This window comes from Bufo gargarizans, chromosome 5, assembly GCF_014858855.1.
Source record: "Bufo gargarizans isolate SCDJY-AF-19 chromosome 5, ASM1485885v1, whole genome shotgun sequence".
Taxonomy (NCBI): Eukaryota; Metazoa; Chordata; class Amphibia; order Anura; family Bufonidae; genus Bufo; species Bufo gargarizans.
The window spans coordinates 142270823-142296221 of record NC_058084.1 but is presented as its reverse complement, the minus strand read 5'-3'; the positions used below and the strand labels follow the sequence as shown (position 1 = coordinate 142296221).

The 25399-nt window shown below is 41.7% G+C and overlaps 1 non-coding gene across 1 annotated transcript; it reads right to left on the bottom strand.

Moving 5' to 3' along the window:
• Positions 1–23772: 23772 nt before the first annotated feature.
• Positions 23773–23874, bottom strand: LOC122939744. Its single transcript, XR_006390165.1, has one exon. It is a non-coding gene; the product is annotated as a U6 spliceosomal RNA (small nuclear RNA).
• Between the last annotated feature and the right edge of the window lie 1525 nt (positions 23875–25399).

The window sequence follows — 25399 nt, the reverse complement described above, 5'->3', positions numbered from 1 at the left end:
TTTCTCTCCAAGAGCCGTAACATTTTATTTTTCCATTCACATGACCGTATGGTGGCTTACTTTTTCTGCAATACGAGCTGTACTTCCTGACAGTGCCATAAAAAAATGTATTAATGGGGGAGGGGGGATTCGAAAAGAAATGCAGTTGTGCCATAATGGGTTTTGCTTTTCCTTTGTTCACTGTGCAATAAAAATTACAGATTACCGGTACATTCATTCTGTGGGTCATTGTGATTACAGCGATACCAATTTTATATAGTGTTTGTTATGCTTCAAAGGTGCTTTTTCTTCAGTATTGCTTTTTTTGCGGCGCTTTTTGCAGCGCTTTTTTGTGGTAAAAACGGCAGCTCCTTATGTTAGCTCAACGTCTGTGATAAATATGAAATGAGTCCCACACAAGCGTTATTTTTCTACTGGAGTTTTTGTTCATTAGACGGCATTTAATTTTTTTTGCGTCTGTTCAAAAACACAGCATGCTGGAGCTCTGCTTTTTTTTCTGGTGTTTTTACATCACCTTCTGTATAGGGGGAAAAGTACCATGAAAAAAAAATGGCAGCAGTAAGACACTTACGCTGGGTTCAGAACTGAGCGCACTTGAACGTACGCTCTGTATGCGCGATTGTATGGGCGTTTGCAATCGCGCATACAGAGACAAGCGAACACCCATTGTCGCGCGTTCCCGCTGAAGTCTATGTACGGGAACGCGCGACAAGACGCCCCAAAGAAGCTCATGTACTTCTTGGGGCGTCGGGCGTTTTACAGCGCGATCGTACGCGCTGTAAAACGCTCAGGTGAGAACCATTCCCATAGGGAAGCATTGGTTCTTGCCTGTTGAGCGTTTTACAGCGCGTAGGAACGCGCTGTAAAACGCTCAAGTGTGAACCCAGCCTTAACACTGACATTTATCAAATACCGGTGTTCATGCCAGTTTTTGATTTCCCCTGCGCTGCCGCAGGAGGCTCTTTACTTATGACGAGGTGCAGGCCTCTGGCAGCACATCCGCCTAGACTGAAATCTATTCCAACCCTTAGGTAGGCAGTCTCCGCCGCAAGTGTGAAAGTACCAGTGCAAAGCTGAACGGCGAATATATTTTTATTTCACCAATAATACATGGCAAACAGGGGTATATCACTGCATCGCTGAATGGCAATTAGGCCCTAATTTTTTTCTACTTTTATACAACACAAAAGGCTTAAGTGCAACACAATCTAAAAGCACCATGTTATAGAGCAGGAAGAGCTGAGCAGATTCATATAGATTATTATGGGAAAATATTCACTAAAACCTGTAATTTATACATTTATATGTTGACTTTTTTTGCAGCATACAAGGAGGGAAGTGTTATCAGTGACTGACAGCTATCTCTTGCGCACACTTAAGCTGTATTTACATGAGCCAATAACCGTCCAGATCATCGGGAACGACTGTTCCTGCAAACGGTTGTTCCCAACAATCTGCCCGTATAAATGTGATGCCGGGTGATCCAGTCGTTCATGCAGGCACCACCGATCATAGTTTCTGGGCAGCAGATCATGTGGTCCAAACAGCGATCCACTGCTCAGAAACCATGAATCTGTTGCGATCCCTTGTCCTTATACAGTGAAGGGGATCGCTGCGTATAAATGCACGGTCTCCTTCACTGAACAAGCAGCCGGCTGTCAGGTAGAAACAATCGGCTGCCGAATCGGCCTGACGAAATCCACCTTTATACACACAATGCTATCAATCACTGATAACCCCTCCCTCCTGTTCTGATAGTATTTCACAGGGCTGCAAAAAAGCTAAGATATAAAGGTATAAATTGCAGTTTTTACTGAATCACAACCACCACGGATGGTCTGTAACCATGGAAACGAGCAGTGTATAGTGTGATAGAAAAGTGAATCCAGCCAGCAAAGGAAGCAATATGGACAATCACAATACATTAGTAAGTGCCTTGTATTAACTTTCTCTACATTATAAATACCACTTACTGAAGTGACTCAACCCCTTTATAAGGGTATGTCCACACTGGATGTGATTTGCTATAAAAAAAATAAAAAAAAATAAAAAATAATAAAAACATGGGGATTTGACATGGATTTTGCATTATGGCTACAGCACAAAACGCTAGGGCGTGGCTCTGTCTATCTATCTATCTATCTATCTACTTCTCTGTGTATCCATGTATTCATTCTCTGTGGCATATTTATCTGCTTATGTCTATGTTTTAATTATGTTTTTATCTATCTATTCATCCATCCATTTTATCTATCTCATATCTATCTTCTATCTATCTACAGTATCTATCTAAATATCTATCTATCTATCTATCTATCTATCTATCTATCTATCTATCTACAGTATCTATCTATCTATCTATCTATCTATCTATCTATCTATCTATCTATCTATCTACAGTATCTATCTATCTATCTATCTATCTATCTATCTACAGTATCTATCTATCTATCTATCTATCTATCTATCTATCTACAGTATCTATCTATCCATCCATCCACACCACAGCTTTATAAATCCACAGCTTTGGCAGGTAACATTTCGGGCTGCCTCATCTTCTCTGGTGGGAACAGAGTACAGTACCTCTACCTTTAGCCATGAGTTGAATACACAGCTATCAGGATACGAGGACCTATTCGGCTGTACGCCATCCTGCACTCTGCGTCTATACTTCCATGCACATCTTTAGAGTGAAATACAAGCTCCATATGCTGTGATGAAGCAAAGCTCTTCTGACCAGGTGGTCAGCTCACCATATGTTCCAGGGCTATTGTTCCATGGCATGATGTGAACAAACTGATGTGTCTGCCAAACGTGTGCCGTCACAGCGGCTTTACAACCGAGTGCCTGACCTGGTGAGCTGCGAGTGAGGAGCAGGGTAACAATCACAGCGCCATAGTCAGCATTCACAAGAATTGAGTTGATTCATAAATTTTCCCTCACTCACATCTGCGATGAAAGCAGGAGGACGCAGCCAAAGCCACTGCTGACACACGCCGGTACTTTCATGGCTAGCTTTTGATATTCTGTCTATTGGGCTTGAGAGCTTGATGTTAGCAGGCATGAAGGGCATCTCTTTGGTTTATAGATTCCTATGAGAGGAAAATAGCCACGGTACTCCCAGGTCCCTTCAGATCTGAGTAAATCAAAGAAATAGAATAACACTCTCTAATACTAGCTCAAAAAAGAAATAAAGTAGAAGCACTTACGAATCTATAGCAAAAAGTCTCTCTGGTGGTCGGATACCAGTCTGTAGCATCCCCAAATCATCCAGAATAAATCAAAAGTAAAACTGCAGCGCTCGCCGGTCTCCAATTTATGCTGGTTTATTCACCTAAAATTGCAACGTTTCGACCTCTCGGTCATTCTCAAGCAAACTTAAGAAAGACCGAGAGGTCGAAACGTCGCAATTTTGGGTGAATAAACAAGCATGAATTGAAGACCGGCAAGTGCTGCAGTTCTACTTTTGATTTATTCCCTAATATTAGCATCATAAGCAACTGTTAAAGGGGTTGTCCCACAAAAAAATTGTACAATATTTTTAAACCAGCACCCGGATCTGAATACTTTTGTAATTGCATGTAATTATAAATGTTGCATAGCCACTGAGTTATTCAATAAACTTGATCTGTATAGCGCCACCTCTTGTTTGCTCTTTTTCAAAAATTTCTGTCCAACTCACTGGGGTCGACAGTTCCATCCTTCAGCTGCCACCAGCTGCAGCAGAAAGGACATGCCCCCTGAGCTCCCAGCTTTAAATACATCTAGTAGAGCCATTGCAGCAATGGAAGTGGAGATCTCTGGATCCATGTGAGGTACAGGACTGGTTCTAGCTTTGTTAGAAAGAGGTTGTCATGTATCATATTATGTCTGATTTAATTTTTACATTATCATGGGGTAACCCCTCTATACCTGTTGAATCATGGCTGGAATCTTCCCTGACTACTCTCTCTGACCCAGACTACCATGGAGATTCTTTTTAATACAACTCTACTTTCCAGGATTTTACACCTCCCGCTCTTGCATAACTTTTTTTCGTTGATGGACATCTCATCACAGCAATACATTTTTTCTTGCCTATTGCAGTATACTCAATGGCCCCTGCAAGGCCTCAGTTTTCATCCCATGTGAAGGAAAACCCTTTACGTTGGGGCTTTCAAATCAGCTACATGATGTGGTGTGGCATGGTATGGCACTCCAGCGCAGTGCCCATATTACTCTCCAGACTGGATGGGAGCCGGGCAGTTGTTCACCAAAGGCAACAAATGACAGTCAACAGAAATCATGTGCTGCCATATTAAAGCTTTTTAGTGGGTCTCCTATTCCTATTCTGCCTTATGTCAGATGTGTTCTTTTGGATGATCTGTTGACGGTATGTGGCTACTTTCACATATGCGTTTTTTCCGAATCCGCAGTGGATCAGCAAAAACACTTCCGTTATGATAATACTACAGGCTGCATCCGTTCTGAACAGATCCGGTTGTATTATCTCGAAAATGACCAAGACAGATCCAGCACTAAAGCCATTGTAATTCAATGGGCTCCTGATCCGTTTTCTTTCGTGTCCGAGAAAACGGATCCCCCACCATTGACTTACATTGTTTCATGCCGGATCCGTCTTGATCAGTATCCCATGACGCACACAAAATCGCTGCTTGCAGCAATTTTCTGTCCGTCATGAGAACCCAACCAAACGGAAAAGAATGCATTCTGGTTCAGTTCAGGTTTGTCCCCATTGATAATTAATGGGGACAAAACTGAAGCCTTTTGCTCCGGTATTGAGATCCTATGATGGATGTGAAATGTGAAAGTAGCCTAAGCCATTTGACTACGTTGAACTCCTTTTCATGTTCGTGAAAAGACCCACAGTTAATGGCTGCTTTATAGCATGGCCTGATATCTGGCTGGAAGGCCAAATGGTCAGGAACAATACTATGGCAGACTCTGGAAATAGAGATGAGCGAATCGATTCGTTCATCAGAGTTCTTGAGCAGTGAGGGGGTGTCCCTGCTGCTGAAGAAGCTCCCCCTTGCCTCTTGATTGACAGATCTTCCCATCTTGGCCAGTCCTGACAATCATGCACCGAGTAGTGGCCGAGGCTCTCCGGCTGCTGCACTTTTGGGTAGGTGCACATGCAGAGTTGCTGCTTCAGTAACATCAGCAGACCCTCTGTGCTTGCACGGTTATTCGGAGCGGCGACACAGGCGTGGCCTTTTTTTAGGTCCGGCGTGAGAGGTCAGTCATGTAGCAGACAGTCACTGCTCAAGAACTCCATTTAATCAATGAATCTATACATATGAGTCGTTTGGCTCATCTGGAATGTATTTCCCATTTTGTCGGGTGCACATTATTAGCTTGGATAGTAATGAATTAAGATAGGGTGCGCCCATAATATTTTCATGATGCATTGTAACAAACACTCACCTGCAAGCCTTACTTTAGCTTGAGTTGGGTTAAAAACTGCAGTTTCTCATTTAACAGATTCAATAACATTGGAACAAGCTAGTAAAAGGCTTGTCAGGCTACAGTTCACATCACACTGTCTGGGTGGCCACACTGAGACACTTTAAGGATAGCTATCTTGTGACAAAATATCAGGAAAGCATGCTTTTTTTAACCTCTTTATCTCAGACCACACATCTTAGAATATGTTGAGCCAAGAGGTAAAGTAAGGAAGGACATATCAGTGGAAAAATGAGAGATTCCATCCTACAATAACTTGCCACTATCTGACTTTCATCCTTTTTCTAATCCGCAAAATATAGATACGGTCCTTTTGCATCCTGCATTTTTATTGGGTCCCATTGAAAAAATGCCTATAGGCCTATAATGTCTATAATTTGCAGCTCGGCTGCATAGATTTTGTGGCTCCATGGAAATTAATGGGTCCACGTGCAATCAGCAAATAATCAGATGCAGACTGAAAATCCAGTCTTGTGAAAGTTGAGGATATTTTACTCTAAAATGTGTATTTGAGAAGGCAACATATCTTTATCAACAGTGATTCGATTTCTTGGTCTGCCATTTAGTTGGGCGCCTCAATATAGGCCTAAATGTTGAATAAACTAGATATATGCTAATATCAAAGACACGCTCTCTAGATATTTTAAGCCCTCGCACATGTGCCCGCCTGTCCGCCCATTTACTGGAATATCTGTGTACTACAGAGCTCCTATACAAACATCTGTTTAGCTGAGGAAAGCTCGCCAAGATTTCTTAAAAGGTTGTAGCAATAGTTGTAGGAGGATTGTACAGGAGTTATTTAGTGAATTGGGCAATATTATTTTTACGGTTCACGCAGAAATATGACGTCGTCAAGTAATACCTAAGCATTAGAATCAGTGTAGGCAGCCCCATCACTAGGCTAGTGCTTTGGAATGTATATTATAGCAATGATATATCTCCTGTGGTGCAAGTCTAAGAACTAGTCTAGCCAGTATAGCAGGTTGAACAGCCCTTCTTCCAAAGTTTTAAAGTAAGCCTCCAGTTCAAAAACATTAACTCACATTTGCTGTAAAATGAAGAGGACATTCACCTGGTTCTCTCCTTTTCATCTTTCAACTGCAGATTTGTCAATTCTTCTGTCATCTAAGTTGACCGCACTGCTCCTCAGACTTCCTGGTGCATACTGTGCATTTGGTAGTCCAAGACACTTCCTGTTGCCCTCAGATTGGCCAGAATTTCTCACGTGAGCAGTACTGGCCAGTCCAAGAGCAGGAGGAGATCAGGAATCAGAGGAAAAGGAAGTCACCCAGTGAGTATATATATATGGTATGTGTATGGGGACCTCCAGACTCCCACAACATCATCTGTAGGAGGGCTAGAACGTGTTGAATTTTGGTCTGGCAGTGGCTTACTCCTACAATACATGCTCGCTCAGCCTAACCGAGCTTGCATATATATGAGGCAGTCTAGAAGAATAGCTCTTGGCCAAACAAGCATCTGTCAGACGGCCATTGAAGATGGGCATCTTTACTGTGGGTCAATAGTTTCTCTCTTTCTCTTTGCTCAGAATGGTTTTATTATCTGTAATGCAGTTTGGTGCCCTTTTACTAGTGTATCTGAGTGGCTGCTATCAGTGAATCAGGGAAGACTTCCAGTTATGCATCTTAAAACCATCAATAACTCAGTAAAACATCTGAGCACTTGAACTAATTCCCTGCAAGACTCTGCCTGACTAATGACCTTTAATCATAACCCTCTGTGCACTTGTCAATATTACAGTAGATAAACATCTGTTATATCTGAAATCCTATCTTTTTAAACTGTGAAATGAATGTACAGGGACTGCTTTAGTTAATCACGAGCAGATGCTCACGGGAAGTAATTCATTAAAGTTTCTCTCAAATGTACAGCCGTGGCCAAAAGTTTTGAGAATTACATAAATATTGGAAATTGGAAAAGTTGCTGCTTAAGTTTTTCTAATAGCAATTTGCATATACTCCAGAATGTTATGAAGAGTGATCAGATGAATTGCATAGTCCTTTTTTGCCATGAAAATTAACTTAATCCTAAAAAAACCTTTCCACTGCATTTCATTGCTGTCATTAAAGGACCTGCTGAGATCATTTCAGTAATCGTCTTGTTAACTCAGGTGAGAATGTTGACGAGCACAAGGCTGGAGATCATTATGTCAGGCTGATTGGGTTAAAATGGCAGACTTGACCTGTTAAAAGGAGGGTGATGCTTGAAATCATTGTTCTTCCATTATTAACCATGGTGACCTGCAAAGAAACACGTGCAGCCATCATTGCGTTGCATAAACATGGCTTCACAGGCAAGGATATTGTGGCTACTAAGATTGCACCTCAATCAACAATTTATAGGATCATCAAGAACTTCAAGGAAAGAGGCTCAATTCTTGTTAAGAAGGCTTCAGGGCATCCAAGAAAGTCCAGCATGCGCCAGGATCGTCTCCTAAAGAGGATTCAGCTGCGGGATCGGAGTGCCACCAGTGCAGAGTCTGCTCAGGAATGGCAGCAGGCAGGTGTGAGCGCATCTGCACGCACAGTGAGGCGAAGACTTTTGGAAGATGGCCTGGTGTCAAGAAGGGCAGCAAAGAAGCCACTTCTCTCCAAAAAAAACATCAGGGACAGATTGATCTTCTGCAGAAAATATGGTGAATGGACTGCTGAGGACTGGGGCAAAGTCATATTCCCCGATGAAGCCTCTTTCCGATTGTTTGGGGCATCAGGAAAAAGGCTTGTCCGGAGAAGAAAAGGTGAGCGCTACCATCAGTCCTGTGTCATGTCAACAGTAAAGCATCCTGAGACCATTCATGTGTGGGGTTGCTTCTCATCCAAGGGAGTGGGCTCACTCACAATTTTGCCCAAAAACACAGCCATGAATAAAGAATGGTACCAAAACACCCTCAAACAGCAACTTCTTCCAACAATCCAACAACAGTTTGGTGAAAAACAATGCATTTTCCAGCACGATGGAGCACCGTGCCATAAGGCAAAGGTGATAACTAAGTGGCTCGGGGACCAAAACGTTGACATTTTGGGTCCATGGCCTGGAAACTCCCCAGATCTAAATCCCATTGAGAACTTGTGGTCAATCCTCAAGAGGCGGGTGGACAAACAAAAACCCACAAATTCTGACAAACTCCAAGAAGTTATTATGAAAGAATGGGTTGCTATCAGTCAGGAATTGGCCCAGAAGTTGATTGAGAGCATGCCCAGTCGAATTGCAGAGGTCCTGAAAAAGAAGGGCCAACACTGCAAATACTGACTCTTTGCATAAATGTCATGTAATTGTCGATAAAAGCCTTTGAAACGTATGAAGTGCATGTAATTATATTTCACTACATCACAGAAACAACTGAAACTAAAATCTAAAAGCAGTTTAGCAGCAAACTTTATGAAAACTAATATTTGTGTCATTCTCAAACTTTTGGACACAACTGTATATACAGGGGTGTAGCTATAGGGGCGGGGGGCAGAGGTAGAAGAGACACTCTGGTACCTAGGGGGACCCTCTACCACATAGGAAGACACCAGAATATATATATATATATATATATATATATATATATAACTTATGGTAGGTAGGGACTTTGTTACAGATTTTGCATTGGGACCTAGGAACTTCATGTTATGTATATGTGTATGTACATTAATAGGGTAATTTATCAAACTGGCATAATGGAAATCTGGTTTAGTTGCCCATAGCAACTAATCAGATTCCACCTTTCATTTTCCAAAGGAGCTGACCAAAATGAAAGGTGGAATCTAATTGTTTGCAATGGGCAACTAAGCCAGATTTTCCAGTTCTGATAAATGACCCCATATATGCATATACATGGGGACCATACTGTGCAAGTTACAGGATCAGCTAAAAGACACCCACACCCAACCAAGAGCATTGTTATCTTCAAATTCACACACACACACAACGCATCAGTAGCTCCTGTGAAAATAATGTTTACCTGTGCTTATGGCTGGGTGCAGTAGTCTCTCGACACAGGGCGGTTCCATGATGTGAAATGTAGTTTGAGTAACGATCTGTCAACATCATTTAGACAGCATAATGTAGACCAGTCAGTCCAAAGACGCTCCATATCTCTCCCAGTAGCTCATGTTCTATGATAAGGCTAGTTTCACACTAGTGTTAGACATCTCCGTCAGGCTTTTCTGTCACGGAGGAGCCTGCCGGAGATGTCTGCATCCGGCACTGCCAGACGTTACCTGACACCTGTCAGTCCCTTTCACTATAATGGGGACCGACGAAGATCTGGCCGCAACGCGGCAAACATGCTGAGAATCGTCCAGCTGAAAACCACTGGCTTTGCCGGGTTGGGGCCTGATCTCCACAGGTTCCCATTAATCTGAATGGGGTCACACGGCGATGCAGTAGCAGAGAAATCCGGCATATTGTACCCTAATGCTAGTGTCGAACTAGCCTTAGTTTGGTTCCATGTTAGACACTATTGTTTAACTTTACATGACCTATTTTTTTCAATACTTTGCATAAAAAATTTGGTGCACATGGTCTTTTAAAGGGGTTCTCCGGGAATTATTTAAAATAGCTGCCAACAACCTGTTCTAGAATGTCCACCACCACTTGCAGAGCTGCCTAGGGGTGAGGTGGTAGGGCCTTACCACACACTACACTCTAGCATTTGCATATACTACATATTAGTGAGTATTTCTGTCAGGTTGCTCATCCATGATGGCATTTTATAGGCAGGATCGCATCATTGTAGTGCAGTGTAGTGTGTAGAGAAGGCCTGTCTCCTCACCCCTCTAGGCAGCTCTTCAAGTGGAGGCAACCAGTCCTTCTCACAATATTGGACAAGTTACTGGGGGCCAATAAAAATAATTCCCAAGAACCCCTTCAAGGCTAGTTTCACACTAGTGGCAGGGGAGTCCGGCAGGCTGTTCGGGCGGGTGAACAACCTGTCGGATCCGTCCTGCCGCTAGTTCACGTGTGCCCCCGGACTGCCGCTCCATCCCCATTGACTATAATGGGGCGGGGGCGGAGTACCGGTGGCAGCACGGCAGCGCATGTCGTAGTTTTAGTCTAGCTGCCTCTCGTCGTGCACTGCCAGTTTTGCTATAAACAACCATTCTTCATTGGTAATAAAGTTCAAATGCAGTAGTCACAGTCTTTATCATGCATGGACCAGCAGATCTTACACAAGTTGTGATTTCCATCATTCTTAAATTCTATAGGCTGCAAAAATAGTGAAGAGGCCTAGATGTTTCTGCTCTGAGTCAGTCTTCCAAAACTGTTCTTTCCTTCTCTGATTAAACCACAGCTTTAAGATAGCATTTCTGGTTTGTTAAAGGGGTTCTGCAGTGTCATAATATTGATCCCTAGGAGCTTTAAGGCCTCCTCAAACAGCTGATCGGCAGCAGTGCCAGGAATCAGACCCCCACTCTTCTGATATTGATAACCAGTCCCGAGTATAGGTCATTAATATCCTGAAACTGGACAACCCATTTAAGTCCTACGTACCATAACATTACAAAATGCTGTAATCTGGCTGCCATTTAGCTTGTTTCAGCCTATGTTGACATCTCATTTTATGCTTCCATTGGAAGTATCTGTTTGGGGCATCCCCCAATGTATAACTGACAAAACCCTCTGGTGTATGTTGCTGTATAGACAGTGGTATATGTCAGTCATTGACTGCTGTATACTTCTCTGTGTCCCTCTGTATAGGAACGCACAGTAGGCCCTGCTTTCCTATAGAATGAAAAAAGGCATGCCAACACATACTGGCCATAAAGGACATTCTTTGACATATCTTGAGTGCACAGGTACAGTATGCTTGATACAATCACAGGTGTTTAAACTGTCTCTATAAAAATTTTGAACGTAGAGAATTAGAAACCATAGGACAAGCTTGTAAAGTGACATCATTACCATGTTGAGGATGTTCCAGTGAGCTGATAATACTATTATTATACAATTATCGGATCCAGCTTGCCCTGAGGACACCTGCATTGTACTCTGAAAGGTGTAGCACCTAACCCAATGTCTGCTACAGGGAAACAAATTATCATTGCTGTTTGCATGTCATTCTCTAGGTGAGGTGAATTAAAACCAAAAGATCGGAAATATTTCGACACATGCAAATCTATAAACTACAAATCGGATTCCAAAAAAGTTGGGACACTAAACAAATTGTGAATAAAAACTGAATGCAATGATGTGGAGATGGCAAATGTCAATATTTTATTTGTAATAGAACGTAGATGACAGATCAAACATTTAATCCGAGCAAATGTATAATTTTAAAGGAAAAATACGTTGATTCAAATTTTCACGGTCTCAACAAATCCCCAAAAAGTTGGGACAAGTAGCAATAAGAGGCTGGAAAAAGTAAATTTGAGCATAACAAAGAGCTGGAAGACCAATTAACACTAATTAGGTCAATTGGCAACATGATTGGGTATAAAAAGAGCTTCTCAGAGTGGCAGTGTCTCTCAGAAGCCAAGATGGGTAGAGGATCACCGATTCCCACAATGTTGCACAGAAAGATAGTGGAGCAATATCAGAAAGGTGTTACCCAGCGAAGAATTGCATCTATCATCATCAACTGTGCATAACATCATCCGAAGATTCAGAGAATCTGGAACAATCTCTGTGCGTAAGGGTCAAGGCCGTAAAACCATACTGGATGCCCGTGATCTCCGGGCCCTTAACGACACTGCACCACAAACAGGAATGCTACTGTAAAGGAAATCACAGAATGGGCTCAGGAATACTTCCAGAAACCATTGTCAGTCAACACAATCCACCATGCCATCCGCCGTTGCCAGCTGAAACTCTACAGTGCAAAGAAGAAGCCATTTTTAAGCAAGATCCACAAGCTCAGGCGTTTTCACTGGGCCAGGGATCATTTAAAATGGAGTGTGGCAAAATGGAAGACTGTTCTGTGGTCAGACGAGTCATGAGTCAAAGTTCTTTTTGGAAATCTGGGACACCATGTCATCCGGACCAAAGAGGACAAGGACAACCCAAGTTGTTATCAACACTCAGTTCAGAAGCCTGCATCTCTGATGGTATGGGGTTGCATGAGTGCGTGTGGCATGGGCAGCTTGCATGTCTGGAAAGGCACCATCAATGCAGAAAAATATATTCAGATTCTAGAACAACATATGCTCCCATCCAGACGTCATCTCTTTCAGGGAAGACCCTGCATTTTTCAACAAGATAATGCCAGACCACATTCTGCATCAATCACAACATCATGGCTGCGTAGGAGAAGGATTCGGGTACTGAAATGGCCAGTCTGCAGTCCAGATCTTTCACCTATAGAGAACATTTGGCGCATCATAAAGAGGAAGGTGCAACAAAGAAGGCCCAAGACGATTGAACAGTTAGAGGCCTGTATTAGACAAGAATGGGAGAGCATTCCTATTTCTAAACTTGAGAAACTGGTCTCCTCGGTCCCCAGACGTCTGTTGAGTGTTGTAAGAAGAAGGGGAGATGCCACACAGTGGTGAAAATGGCCTTGTCCCAACTTTTTGGGGATTTGTTGACACTATGAAATTCTGATCCAACATATTTTTCCCTTAAAATGGTACATTTTCTCAGTTTAAACTTTTGTTCCGTGATGTATGTTCTATTCTGAATAAAATATTAGAAGTTGGCACCTCCACATCATTGCATTCAGTTTTTATTCACGATTTGTATAGTGTCCCAACTTTTTGGGAATCCGGTTTGTATATAATTGGTTGCAGGCTCGGACTGGCCCACAGGGGTACAGGTGAAGGGCCCCTAAGCAAAGTGGGCCCCTAGTCTCCCACCCCCTGCACAAGTGGCACATAACACCGTAGACCTATTGCACTACATACATACATATATTCAATAGATTATTAAAGAAACTCCCCAGTTTATTATTACAGACAGATAGCTAAGTTGACTTCCAGGTATGGAGGAAAGCTACCAGTATCCTCCTTCCCCAGGACCTGCCTTCTTAAACTTGCTACAGGGACCCCATCAATCATCTGGTAGCATCTTGCTGCTCTGTGAGCAGGTAATATCTGAATGTATCCGTACGGCAGGCCTCCAAAATAAATTTTACTGGTGGGCTCTAGGCACTTCAGTCCGACACTGATTGGTTGTATATGTTTGAAGCAATATCGATATCCTTCAGATCTAGGTGACCTAGCTAAACCTATTTTTTCTGCTTGTGTGTAATTTGGCATTTAAGTGGGATACGTTGGTATCTGCAGGCAGAAAAGAGTGCTCAGATGTGATCCTGAGGCATCAATCTAACATAAGAGGACAACCCCCATAAAGGGGTTGTCCCATGAAAAACATTTTACAGTTTTCATACCAGCACATGGATCTGGATACTTAGCATAGCCAATGAATTATTTGTTAAAATGTATCTGTATAGCACCACCTGCTGTTTGCTCTTTTTCTTATTTCTTTGTCCTGCTCCCTGAGATGTCCGCACATGCTCAGTTTCATCCTTAAGTTGCCTCCTTAGCTGTGATAGGGAGAGCATGGACACGCCCCCTGAGCTGCAGCAGAAAAGACACTCCCCTGAGCTGTTAGCTTGATATAAATCTTGCAGCGCAATGAATATGGAGATCTCTGGATCCATGTGAGGTGCAGGGCTGGCCCTAGCTTTGTTTGGAAGCAGTTGTCATGTACTAGATTATGTCTGATTTTCATATTTTACATTAGTCATGGGATAATCCCTTTAAAGGGGTTTTCCCATCCTGCTAATTCATCCTCACGTGCAGCCAGCTCTGCTGTTCACTTTCTGGTTTCCTGCTTCTAAGGCTGGGCGGGCTTAGGCCATTTGATGAAAGCCGGCCACACCTCTTTATGACATCACACTGAGAACTCAGTCCTTGCGTGCTCGTTCGTGCCTCTCTCTCTGCACGTCCCTTTCTGATGTCCGCGCTGCCACATGCCACCGTGCATGCGCATGCTCCGTATGCAGCTCGGCTCTGTACTATAATCGGCCAAAAAGAAGTCACCATTGCACATGCGCGGTGGCGTGCGCATTCAAAACAGCTATTTGCGGCCCGGCTGGGGGAAGACAATGTGTTCTGCGCAGGCGCAGCCCACTGATGCGGCACACAAGAAAAATGATCACAGGCATTTCAATAACAAATTAAAATATGATCAATGAGATGGGAATACCCCTTTAAGTTTAAATTGAGTTTGATTAGTTATAGACTCTTGAAACTGTTAAAAATAAAAGCTTAAAGTGAATATCTAATTTCTCTGAAATACATTTTCTATTTTGCATTTTTCTAAAACAATAGTTGATTAACTCATTAATGTGTGTTTTTTGATAAATGACAATACAATCACTGTGCAGAGTTTGTGGGCCTGCTAAGAGTGCTCCAGGAAAAATGGGATTTTTGTTATTTAAAGAAAGATATCCTTGAAGCATATAAGATTGCCTACTTATCACAGTTTGAGGAAGCTTTTGAAATTAACCTCCTGTAGGAGGCTTTTGACTTCCTAGAATTGTAATCATTAACGTAGAAAATGTGCGCTCAACATCTGATGTACAGTAGTGCTAGATTTGAATGATCTAATGCTAACTGAAAGTCCAATTCTTTCATAGGGACACATTATAATACGCTAAATAGTCATTTTGAAGCATGTTGTTGCATTTTAGTCCATGCATGTCCTCTTGTTTTTTTGGGTGCATTGTTTCATAAATTGATCTGAAACTTGATTAGACATAATGCACCAAAATTGCATAATTTGGGAGCATTTTCACTCCAGATTATAGGCACAGTCATGTTAGTAAATGGGGGATAATATATGTGTCACATTAAAACAAAGTAAAGCCCTTACACCCCACCCTTACCTCCCACCCTTACCTCCATCCCATCAGCCAAATTTCCATAATTTTTCTATTTTCTTCTTCCCTTTCCACAGCCCCTTGTTTATAGAACCAGGGGTCCCTGTTCAATTTAAAATACTAGATGATTTCTTGTAGGCTATCATTTCAGAAATGTTAACCTTAAATGCACTGCCATACACATAAGTGACAACCCATGTCACACACCCTTTCTTTTAAACTGGTGTATGCGGCATAGAAGGGGAAGAAGTTGCAGATTTTGCTGCAAATCACCTGACAAAATCTACATCAAATATACGCTAAAAAGTGGCATATATTTGGTCATAAATGACCCCCATTGTATCTAGAAATATCAAAATTTTGGATATTCTAAGGCTATGTAATAGTGATAGAAGGATGCTTGCCCTAACAACTTCTACAACAAAATTTTTATGATTTTGAAGCCTAATTATAGATAATAGATGTGTTAATATACAGTCATGTGAAAAAATTAGGACACCCTTTGAAAGCATGTGGTTTTTTGTAACATTTTTAATAAAAGGTTATTTCATCTCCGTTTCAACAATACAGAGAGATTAAAGTAATCCAACTAAACAAAGAAAACTGAAGAAAAGTCTTTTCAAGATCTTCTGTAAATGTCATTCTACAAAAATGCCTATTCTAACTGAGGAAAAAGATAGGACACCCTCACATGTATTCCCTCTTAAATTGGCTCAGATCTCACACAGGTATATCACACCAGGTGCACATAATTAGTAGATCGTTACTCTGCATGTTGAATGAGGCTTGCCCTATTTAAACCTCAGACATTTAGTTTGGTGTGCTCCTGACTGTTGAAGTGAGAGTGAGCACCATGGTGAGAGCAAAAGAGCTGTCAGAGGACTTCAGAAAAAAGATTGTAGCAGCCTATGAGTCTGGGAAGGGATTTAAAAAGATCTCAAAAGATTTTGAAATCAGCCATTCCACTGTCCGGAAGATAGTCTACAAGTGGAGGGCTTTCAAAACAACTGCCAACATGCCCAGGACTGGTCGCCCCAGCAAGTTCACCCCAAGAGCAGACCGCAAGATGCTAAAAGAGGTCTCCAAAAACCCTAAAGTGTCATCTCGAGAACTACAGCAGGCTCTGGCTACTGTTGATGTAGAAGTACATGCCTCTACAATCAGAAAGAGACTGTACAAGTTTAACTTGCATGGGAGGTGTGCAAGGAGGAAACCTTTGCTTTCCAAGAGAAACATCGAGGCCAGACTGACATTTGCCAGAGATAAAGTTGACAAAGACCAGGACTTCTGGAATAATGTTCTTTGGACAGATGAGTCCAAAATTGAATTATTTGGACACAACAGCAGAGGACATGTTTGGCGTAAACCAAACACAGCATTCCAAGAAAAGAACCTCATACCAACTGTGAAGCATGGAGGTGGAAGTGTCATGGTTTGGGGCTGCTTTGCTGCAGCAGGACCTGGTCAGCTCACCATCATAGAATCCACGATGAATTCTACTGTGTATCAGAAGGTGCTTGAAGAACATGTGAGACCATCAGTTAGAAAATTAAAGCTGAAGCGGAACTGGACCATGCAACATGACAATGACCCAAAACATACTAGTAAATCAACCAAAGATTGGCTGAAAAAGAAGAAATGGAGAGTCCTGGAATGGCCAAGTCAAAGTCCAGATTTGAATCCCATTGAGATGCTGTGGGGTGACTTGAAAAGGGCTGTATGTGCAAGAAACCCCTCAAACATCTCACAGCTGAAAAAGTTCTGCATTGAGGAGTGGGGTAAAATTTCCTCAGACCGATGTCGAAGACTGGTAGATGGCTACAAGAACCGTCTCACTGCAGTTATTTCAGCCAAAGGAGGTAACACTCGCTATTAGGGGCAAGGGTGTCCTATCTTTTTCCTCAGTTAGAATAGGCATTTTTGTAGAATGACATTTACAGAAGATCTTGAAAAGACTTTTCTTCAGTTTTCTTTGTTTAGTTGGATTACTTTAATCTCTCTGTATTGTTGAAACGGAGATGAAATAACCTTTTATTAAAAATGTTACAAAAAACCACATGCTTTCAAAGGGTGTCCTAATTTTTTCACATGACTGTATTTCTATTAACACATCTATTATCTATAATTAGGCTTCAAAATCATAATAATTCTGTTTTAGAAGTTGTTAGGGCAAGCATCCTTCTATCACTATTACATACCCTTAGAATATCCAAAATCTGGATATTTCTAGATACAATGGGGGTCATTTATGACCAAATATATGCCACTTTTTGGCGTATATTTGATGTAGATTATTTCATGACTATTTCATGTCTATTGCTGATGCCATTATATATCAGTAATCGGTGTGTATCAGTATATCAGTGAAGAATGAAATGTTTGATTTGAGAGTTTAAAGGAAATGTGTCAACAAAAATGTTATCTGTTAGTTAAAACCAAATAGAGACATATATAGTTTTTTTAATCTAATCTGTTTTTTATTTTCTGATTGCAGATTTTTTAATTCTATTTCCTGAATATAATTATGCGGGTGGCCATCTTGCCTGAGCTGTTCTTAAGGATAACTGTCATATTTTTTTTATTTGCTAGTTTATTAGCGCTAGGCATGTATACCTGAGTTAGTCAGTCAATGATTGCCAAAGATCTGTAATTACCTTATAATAACAGCTTTTATTAATGTCCTCTGTCCCTTTCCACTGCTCCCTTAAAAGACCGTTGCTATGGCTCATCTGTCTCCGACTAGGAAGATAGAGGGGCGGTCCTTCACACTGCATGCCTGCATTAGGCTTCAGAGTGAGGAGGCGTGTCTCTTAGTAATCCAATCTGATTGGCTGGCAGGAAGCTGCTGGCTACAGCAAGTGTGTATGGGAAGTGAGGGAAAGTAGTTTTGGCCTCAGAGAACTGGCAGAGGAGCCATCTTGAGAAGATCCTCATAATGTGGGATTCAAAACAGCCGTAACTAAGGAGAAAACTCAAGGAAAACAGTGGTATGTGAAGAAAAGAAAGATTGCTTTATGCATAATGCTGCTGTAGCAGTAACATATGCTAAACATTTTTGATGAAAACATGACAGTTATCCTTTAACAGCATTTACAAAGCATTACAAATTTGCTTTAGGGCAGCCCCATGGTTCATAGACACAATGGTCAGGAGGGGACCTCATTGACTTCCATGGAAGAGTTTTCTAGACACGGTCTGTGCCCTGTGCAGATGTCATTGTACAAGGAAATAATACAGTCGATAAGCTCAATCCCCTATTGAGAATGATGGATCCTGCCTTATCTATACACAGAGGTGATATCTCCTTATCATTACAGAATGATGTAGAACTGGAGTACAGACCAAGAAGTGGCACCTATTATTAGGCAAAAGCGGCAGGATTTTAAGGTTTTTATTTAAATATAGATGTTGACATGGAAAATGTAAAATAACATCATTAATTTTTTTTAAAATATGTTAAACATAAAAATGTGATTTAAATACTTTTTTTTTTCCGATGACACATTCCCTTTAAAAGAACTCGGAATTGGGCAGTTCAATTAAGTTCTAAATATTTGATACTAGAGAAAATCACCACCCTTCCATCAACCCTCCAGTTACAACTTATTAAATCATAATCTCATGGACATGGTAACTTGTGGATCATGTTAAGACTGCATATCAGAGAAAGTTTTAAAAAGATATGGGCATTTGGAGAACTGTCTGCTGGGCAGCTCCCCTCTGGCTTCTCCCTGCCCAGCTTGGCTTAATTGACATTTCCATTATGGAAATAAGGATAGACCAGTCAATCAAGCAAACCCATGTAGGAAGATGAATGGGAGAAGCATGGCAGACATTTCTCCTCATACTTACCTTTGTCTAAAACCATGTATTCTCACCGCAGACACCACAGAGTTTTAGAGGAAAACTAACTTTTTTGTTATTTGAGAGTCTATCAGTATTTCATACAGCCTCAGATTAGAGCAGCATGAATTTACTGACAGATTCCCTTTAACCCTATCTACGCCAGAGTTTTTTTAAATTAGCATTTTTGTTTTTCCCTCCCCGCCTTTCCAGAGCTTATTTTTTTGAGCAACAAGTTGTACTTTCCAACACTGCAGTAACCAGGAACGGGTACGCTGATGCCACTTTAATGCAGTGGCCGGGTCAGGTGGATAATATTCTATACTTGTCGTGACACCAATTGTAGCATGCGCAGGCTACTATCCAAGGGCTCTTTCAAGGTGTTATAACACATGTCCCAGATTAGGAATGCCACAGTGGTGTAATGGCCTATAATGTCTCTGTAGGGTGGGCATAATTATGTCACGGTGTCTCCTACCTGGGTACGGCCGGACTCCTGGCTCCTGGCTCACTTTCAATAAATTTGAATGTAGTCATAGTAGAAGTAATAGAGGAACTCTGCAGAATAAATTATGTCCAGACCTTTAGATGAAGTTCAAACGTTGCTTTACTGGAAATAACTTCCATCCAAGCAGTATACAGCATTGGTCTCTTGGTCCCAGCAGGTTTTGGCAAGAATTAGCAGGAATGGGTACTTCTGCTTTAAATGTAACTTCTGCTATGTGGGGACAGACTAGCTGAGAAGGGAATAGCTTCTCCTAGGTCTCTGATCTTATCTCTCAGATGGATTCTCAGGTGATGCTTTTTTCCTGGAATTCTGGAGGTTGTCTGTAGTTTTCTGCTTTTCTCATCCAGCAGAGCTGAAGGTGCTCAGACTGGGTATATGGCCAATTCTCAGCCGAGACTAGGTCCTTGCTGTCTTCCCTATACATGGGTTCTCCTGAACACTATCACACAGCCTTCCTCTAGCAGAGGAGAGGCTACACTGACTCTAACTTCCTTCTCCATCCATGCTGCAGGATGTGGGAACAGCCCACTCTCTCCACAGAGGGGGAACTAACCTGGAATAATAAATTCCAGCCTAGATATACTAAACACTAAGTAGTACTTGCCAATTAGTTGCTGTTACTTACTGGTAACTAGGCAAATTACATAATCAATTTTTTTTAACATGGATTTATATGCATATTTGTGGAAGACATGAGTAAAATTACATCAGATGATATTATAAAGGCTCTTAGGAGATAGTAGTAGCAGGATAGAGGCATGTAGTAACACAACGCTGGGGTGTTACAACACCACCATTAAATATTGCATAGAATGTAGTGGGAACTAGTTGGAAAAAAAATTCCACAGGTGGTGGAATTGGAAAAAAAAAAAAATTGTCACAGTTTTATGTTTTTCTTTTTACGGCGTTCATTATGCGGTAAAACTGACTTGTGATCTTCATTCTTCAGGTCAGATATGCATACTTTTCCTTGCGTTTTGATGCTGTTTTTAAAGAAAAAGGAAAAAGTCTGGTACCGTGTTAGCCAATAGAAAAATAGTTTAGTGCTCTCATTAAGAGAAACAAAATAAGAGTATTGCAGGTTTGATACCTTTTAATGGCTAACAAAAATAGAAGTAATGATGTTACATAGCGAGCTTGCAAGACAGTATAGAGAACAGAGGCATGGGGGGAATGAATGGACATTTGAAAAAAAAACAAAAAAAAAAAGAGCAACATATTAAAGATCTTGAGAATGAGTCCTTAATTATCTTACAGATAAGGGGTGTGAAAGTTTTATGGTCTCTAAATTGATGTTATCTCAGAGACCTGGTGCCCCTACTATGTCTTCAGAAGACTCTTTAGATCTTGTAGTGTGTCATAAATCCCGGGGACAAATTCAGTCCAGTATTCAGAGTGTCAAGCAGTGTTATAAATTTGTATTCCCAAATTCTTCTAGCTTTTTGGGATTTGAAGTTACCTTTTAATATGAGAACTTTCATATGTTCTACATTGTGTCCTGGGCTACAGAAATGCTTAGCCACAGGAAAGTGTAGCTTCTTCTCTTTAATTGTGTGGCGGTGGGACCTCATCCTTGCATTGAGTCTCTGTCCTGTTTCTCCAACGTAGAGGCCTCTAACAGGACATTTAGTGCAGAGAATCAGATAAACAACATTAGATGTAGAACATGTGAATGTCCCAGGGATCCTATATTCCTGCTGTGTGTTGGGGATCCGGATCTTATCTGTTGTCATTACATGGGAACAGATTTTGCATCTGCTTATATTACAGGGATGGGTTCCTTTTTCTGTGGTACCTGGCCTTGAACTTGATCTGATCAAAATGTTCCTTAGATTTGGAGGTTGTCGGTAAGGCTACTTTCACACTTGCGGCAGTGTGATCCGGCGGCCAGTTCCGTCGTCGGAACTGGCCGCCGGATCCGTCGATCTGCCGCTGACTGAAAGCATTTGTGAGACGGATCCGGATGCGGATCCGTCTCACAAATGCATTGCAAGGACGGATCCGTCTCTCCGCTTGTAATGCGGACAGACGGATCCGTCTTGTACATTTTTCACATTTTTGCCGATCTGCGCATGAGCATGCCGGAACGACGCATCCGGTATTCCGGTAATCTGAATGCCGGATCCGGCGCTAATACATTCCTATGGGAAAAAATGCCGGATCCGGCGTTCAGGCATGTATTCAGTTTTTTTGGCCGGAGAGAAAACCGTAGCATGCTGCGGTTTTCTCTTTTGCCTGATCAGTCAAAACGACTGAACTGAAGACATCCTGATGCAAACTGAACGGATTACTCTCCATTCAGAATGCATGGGGATAAAACTGATCAGTTTTTTTATGGTATAGAGCTCCTGTGACGGAACTCTATGCCGGAAAAGAAAAACGCAAGTGTGAAAGTACCCTAAGCTAGTAAGGGGGGTCTGGGAAGATTGTTTTTAGTCGTTCATCCTTACGTAGGACATGATGTAATTTTTGGGCAGTTTTCCTCAGTACCTCTAGTTGTGGGTTGTAGGTCACAACCAGAGGTATGCGCTGGTTCTGTTTCTTTTCATTGTATTGGAGAAGTTGACTTCTGGGGATCTTGGTGGCTCTTGTGATCTGATCTTTAATTAAAGCAGGATGGTAGTCCTGGTGTAAAAATGTCCTTTTCAGATATTGTAAATGCTCATCCCTGTCTAATGGGCTGGAGCAGATTCGGTTATATCTGACGGCTTGACTATAGATGATGGACTTTTTAATATGTTTGGGGTGTAAGCTGTCCCATTTGAGGTATGCAGGCCGATCAATAGGTTTCCGATACAGGGATGTCTGTATTGAGCCGTCTTGAAGTTTTATGGTGGTGTCCAGAAAGCTGACTTCTGTGTGGGAATAGTTGAGGGTCAGGTTTATGGTGGGATGGAATTTGTTGAATTGTTCATGAAATTTTATCAGTTCATGTTCAGAGTCGGTCCAGATTATTAGGATGTCATCAATGAAACGGAAGTAGGCCAAGGGTTTTTTGAGACAGGATACCAAAAAGTCATTTTCCAGTTTTGCCATGAACAGATTTGCATATTGCGGTGCCATTCTACTGCCCATGGCGGTCCCAGTACACTGTAAATATATCTCCTTGTCAAAAGAGAAATAGTTATGGGTGAGGATGAATTTGGTCAGTTGTAGTACAGACTCTTTCGCCTCCAAGTATACTCGGCAAGCAGTTAATCCATCATTGTGCGGGATATTCGAATACAAGGATTCCACATCCATGGTTGCCAAGATTGTGCCTTTAGGGAGGGGACCTATGGCTGACAGTTTGTTCAATAAGTCAGTGGTGTCCTGTAGATAACTTTTTGTGTTCCTCACTAATGGTTTCAGGATGCCCTCTATCCAACCTGAGATTTTTTCAGTGAGGGTTCCCACACCTGAAATGATCGGCCTCCCTGGATTCCCTGCTTTGTGTATTTTGGGAAGCATAATACACAAAGCATGAAGCATGTGCGTACATGAAGCATGTACGCACACGGCGATATCCATGATGTGTATTCTTTTTATTTTTTTACATTTTTTATTCCCATTTTGGGGAAAGGGTGGTGATTTTAACTTTTACATATTTTTTTTTATTTTTACACTTTTTTATAGTTCTCATAGGGAACTATAACAATCAGTCATTTGATTGCTATTATCATAGACTCCACATTCTCTTTGTCGCTTCCAGCGATGGATTGTACATTAAAAATGTCCTTCATGCTCTGTGCCCCCATACTGTGCCACATACTCTGTGCCCCCATACTGTGCCACGTGCTCTGTTCCCCCTCATATATTGCTCTGTGTTCCCTCCAGTGATGCAGTCCTTGGCTCTTCAGGTCAGGCCGGCATCTGTAGAATGTCAAATAACACTGCACTGCGTGCATCACCACAGAGCACCAAGCGGTAGGGCAGGGAACCAATACTTCAGCTAGCGCTGAGTAGGATGGATGCAAAATGATATCTGCATCCCATGAAAGCAAGGTCCATCTCCTACCCATCTTAACTCTGGCAGCCCACAGATCACTGCTAGTCACTTTATTATCTTACCATCTACTGGTGACACACACAACAAGCTTGGCAACACCGCTGTTGTGCTTTCTATTCAAGACTTTATCATTCCTTCACAGGAAACCCTTCTCAGCTCTGAATTTTCTTGTTATCTTTGAGCAGGGACCATGCTAATCTTCTCTGTATCGTTCCACTTTTAGTACATGTGCTGTCAGAGCTCTGAATGTGCCTCTTGTCATGACTCCTGACCACCAGTCCAATACTCCCCAGTCTCCAGTTTTCTATCGGACAAGGCTGCTCTCACTATCAGGTCCCAACCCTTACACAGACTTTCATCACAGTGGGTTAGCATCTCAAATGATCCACCAACATTCCTTCCAAAAGTTCCAAACCTCATGCTTTTACGAGCTGTCCTATGTCCCTTCCTATCAATGTGTTGGTGCAGCTTATATTTCAAGTCACCACACTCTGTCTCCAACACCATTCTCCTCCTGGACACATGCAGTCTACCATACCTCACCTGGTACTGTAACAGAACAATAGTCAGCTCACCATATCTTCATATTCAGTCCCATCTGGAGAAGTATCTAATGGAATTGTGAGAACCATCACTCACGGTATGCAAGGAAACTTTTGAAGAAATCCAGAATTTCTTCAACGGGTATAAAGTAGAGTCTTTATTAAGAAACTTTTAAAGTGTACCTGAGTTTATAATAGCCGTGCTTCTTTGCACAATTATAACTGTGAAGGAACAGATGTTTTTGGGCTTCCCAAATTATTTTTTCAGCTTCATTATTCTCTGTTTCAGCTACACAGGTAGATACATTTCACTCAGCAGCAGGGGGTGTATCCCTTCAGCGAAATCTGACAGCACTGTACTACTGTGACAACCTTTCCCTTAAGCTTACATTAGAAAGGCATATTTTCTGCCAAATGATCGTTAACAAGCGTTCGTAGTAACGCTTGTTAGCGATCATTTGGCAGTGTAATACTGCCACTGATTACCTAATGAACGAGCAAGCACTCATTCATTGGGCAATCCAAATATTTTGACAGGTTCGTTTGAAAGTTATTGTTTGCAGGTGGCAGATCATAGTGTCTAATCACGATCTGCTGCCGTCAAACAATGATTCAGTATAGGGAAGAGTGATGGTGTAACGAGGAGGAGATCGCTGCATGTAATAGCAGCAGTGTCCTCCACTAGCGAGCAGATGGAACTTTCCTGCAAATAGGCAGTGGACTGCAAATAGGTGGAAGAGAGATCCCTAGTGTTCATGACTTTACACCTTTTTTCAGGTAGAGGCAGGCAGATTTTTTAAATGAAGTGATCTAGAAATTTGCTAGTTACACTATTCTCTATTAAACAAAGTAAAATTGTGTGAAAGTACAGTGACTCTTTAAAAACCACATGCAGATAGAAGAAGCATACTTCTGGTGTGTTTGGCCTATAAAAAATATTGTAGGGCTCATACACATGGTCGTTGCCATTCTTGGTCTCTGCAAATTGCGGATCCACAAAACACGGATACCGGCCGTGTATATTCCCCATTTTGTGGAACGGAATATCCTGCCCTCTAGAGAACTGTTCTATCCTTACATACGGGTGTACTGTACACATCTTTTGCAGCCCCATTGACCTGAATGGGTCCAACCCGCAAAATATGCGTATCAGATGCAGACAAAAAATACACTCATGTGCATGAGACCTAACACCCAGTCAAAGTATCCAAGTGTCCATTGAACAA